Genomic DNA, 3,726 nt, shown 5'->3' on the forward strand with positions numbered 1-3,726 from the left:
TCGAGTGATCAAAAGGTAGTGTTTTTGGTTGATTAGACTACAAACTAAACTAAACAAGTTCAATGTAAGATAAGTAATTTAAATGAAATTTAGAGAAAACAAGAGAGTGAGGTCTTGGGGTCTAGAGGTCACCACTAAACATCACCATTCTAGACATTCAATGTATAATTAATGAGGGGAAACATGTGCTGCAATTTGAGAGTGTGTGATTGATTGTTTGAACAAGTATAGATGACTAATTAAGCATATATTGTCTAAGCAACCAAGTGAATAGCATACACATCAAACTAAGTCATTAATCCATCCTTTAAGTTCACAATCCAAACACATCACATGGTTAGAGAATAATATTACTTACATTCATAAGCATGGAACATCAAACAACAAGTATGGATTGTCCTCCCATCTAATAACTAAGGCAATTACACTACAGCTAAGTTAAGGGCATGAAAATTAAACTAAACAAACTAAGGGACTATGTCTTGACAATCTCTAGATCCATAATATCAACACAAATAGACATGCATAAATAACACAAAAACTAGAGATAAACAAATGAACACCTATTCTAGCATACATAGACATATGGATAGAATGAAATGATCAATTAGAAGTATTAAACTACACAAATCATTGAATAAACAAGATTCATATATAAAATAAGTGTCAAGATAAGATTACAACACAAATCCCCTCAAAATACAAAGCATTAGAGTCTAGAAGGCATGCTTAGGGCTAACTCTAGCCCCAAGTAGATGTTTAGCCACTCATTGAAGTAGTCATCCAACCCTCAAGGGCTATCTCCATGGTAGGAATGACCTCTTTCTTGATGGAAACCTTAGAAGAATAGAAGAACTTCCAAGAATGTGTCTCTAGCCTCTCCTCCTCTCTTTTTTTCTTCCTCTCTAAGAATGTTTCTAAGTATATGTGTATTGAAGATCTTCCAATCTCTATTCCCCCAAAAAAGCTCTTTGTAAAAATGGCTCAAAATCCTTATATAGGAGGCTCAAGTGTCACACCCAATGGTCTGGATTCGTGCACTATGGTCCTTGCAATGATTGCACCATGAGACAACTTTTAATGAACTGGAATTTGATTTAATTCGCATTTGAGAGGGTTCGATCGATCGAACTATGTTGAGATCGATCGAACTGAGGTGAGATCCGTCGAAAGCTGTAGAGATCGATCCATTTTTGGCGGCGCATTTTTGAATAAAGACAACTGAGATATTTTGGGATATTTTGGGAAAGAGACAAGAGTGGTAGATGGGGTGGTAAGTGTGGATAAGATCAAATATTTTCGATCGATCGAAGAATTGTTGGATCGATCAAACATGGTGGAATCTTTTGGATAAGGACAAAGGCTTGGATCTATCTTGAAGTGTCCAGATCGATACTGCTCTGATCGATCGAAGGAATGTTGAGATCGATCGAACATGCTGATTTTCACACTTTGCTTCATTTTGCTTTCACTTTACTCCTTTCTTCCATTCAGCTTGGGATTGCTTCTTTTAAGCTCTTATTTGGCTGAATTAACTTATTTTTGGGGTAAGTACCTAAAAAAGGTAATAACATGAAATAAGTCTAAAACGAGAAAGTAAAATAGATAAAGGTATTAGAATACCTAAGTTTAAGGGGTTTAATTGCGTACTTTTCAACGCTCATCAGTAGTAGAAGGCGATGACAGTTGTGGAGGTGACGATGGTGATGGTGATGGTAATGGTGGTACTGGTGGAAAGCAGTGGAGGTGGAAGGCAGTGGCGATGGTGGAAGTTGGTAGAGGTAGCAGTGGTAGAAGGTGGTGGCGGTGGTGATGGTGGCGGCGGTGGAGGTGGCGGCAACGGTGGAAGACAGTGGTAGAGGCGTGGTGTGGTGATAGAAGGCACCGATAGTGGTGGCGATGGTAGTGACGGTGGTGGCAGTGGTGGAAGGTGGCAGTTGTGTTGGTGGTTGTGGTGGAAGGTGGCGGTGGTTGAATGCGGTGGTGGTGACGGCTATGGCAATGGTGGTTGTAATGGTAGAAATGATGATGGTGGAAGGTAATGGAGGTGGCGGTGGTCGAATGTGGTAGTGGTGGAAGTCGGTGGTGGTGGTGGTGGTGGCGACGGTGGAGGTGGCGGTGGTGGAAGGCAGTAGAGGTGGCGGTGGTGTGGTGGTTGAAGGTGGCAACAATAGTGACGATGTTAGTGACAGTGATGGAATGCAATGGAGGTAGTGGTAGTGAAAGGAGGCAATGGTTGTGATGGAAGGTGATGGTGGTGGTGGTGGAAGGCAATGGTGGTGGTGGTGGTGGTGGTGGTGGTGGTGTTTGGACTTGGAACCTGGAGGTTTTTGGGGAATTTATTTATTTTTTAAAAAAATTATTTGGGAATGGAATGATCGTTTTATAAGTTTAGTTAATGTAATGAATTTTCATTTCCAAAAATGAATTTTCACTCCAATAAAATAAGATAATTCAACAAAATTATAGGATTACATTCCAGATGTATAGTGCTACTCATGTACGGAGTATTATTTATGAGTCATAAGATTTAAACATTTATTTTTATTTTTTTTTTGGGGTAAAAGTATGATATTTAAACCAATTGAATGAACAACCCAACATGCTGGGTGAATGATGGTAGATGCATTCAAGTGTCTTAAATGCATCCAATGGCCTTCATTCCGCCCGCCTTTGAGATGTATTCATCCCGTTGAATGGACTTCATAGTAGTTGACCTGTACAACAAAATTGGATGGAAAATTATTGAAACTAAGCAGTTTAGTAGTGAATTGTCAGATTTATTGATTTGTATTGGTCAACTTTGTAACGAATATCACTACTCAAATTTAAGAGGCCAATATTATACATTTTTTGGAATCAATTATTTTTGGGATTTGGAATTAGAATTGAAAAAAGGAATTGGATTGTACTTAAAATAGGATTCTCAAATAATGTGGTGTTCAATGCATCCAAGTCTTGGGTAAGTAGGTTGCCTTGATATTCTTGCGCAATCGGCTAGCCCCACACCTTTTCTATTAGTTCCAGGTCAGCTTAATTCGAAATAGTGGGGCTTGGGGTGAAAATCACCTCCAATAAAATAATATGCCATTTTCTCTATTTTGAAATTAGTGGTTCAAAGATGGCCACGTCAGTTATGTTTGAGACATAGGAAAATGTTAGAATGCACCATAAAAAAATATTAGAATGCACTCCGTTAAATATTATGTTAAATGAAAAACTGTACAAATGGAGAGGATCCTTGTCCGTGGGCTTGGGCTCACACATGAATGAACTCAAAAAAGAAGAAGTGCATTCCGTGAATATACTTGACTTGCTGACTCTTTGTCTCCATCGGCTGTTACCGTCGCTAAACCAATTAAGTCCTTCACTTCCATAAATTCTATACCTTTTGGTAGGACCACAATCTGAATAAGTTGAAGCAAGGGATGGGTCATTGTTGAATTGAGCAAGTTGGATTTGATTTCCTTCTAAATTTGACTTTATCAACGTTTTTTTAACTCCAAGGTAGGCCGGGTGCTTAACCATGTCCGTCCTTTCTACGGTGACCCTCTCAACGGTTCAAACCTCAAAAGCATGTCCACGTAATCCGAAATAAGGAGTCCATTGGTGAACGATTTAATGCCTGCGAAAAAAACCAAAGTGTTCCACACGTATAAAATATATATATATATATATATATATATATATATATATATATATAGGGATAGCTTCTTAAGATTAATG

The sequence above is a fragment of the Cornus florida genome, unplaced genomic scaffold (assembly GCF_030987335.1).
Source record: "Cornus florida cultivar Cherokee Brave unplaced genomic scaffold, ASM3098733v1 CherokeeBrave_3.0.0_Hap2_Chr10, whole genome shotgun sequence".
NCBI classification, from domain to species: Eukaryota; Viridiplantae; Streptophyta; class Magnoliopsida; order Cornales; family Cornaceae; genus Cornus; species Cornus florida.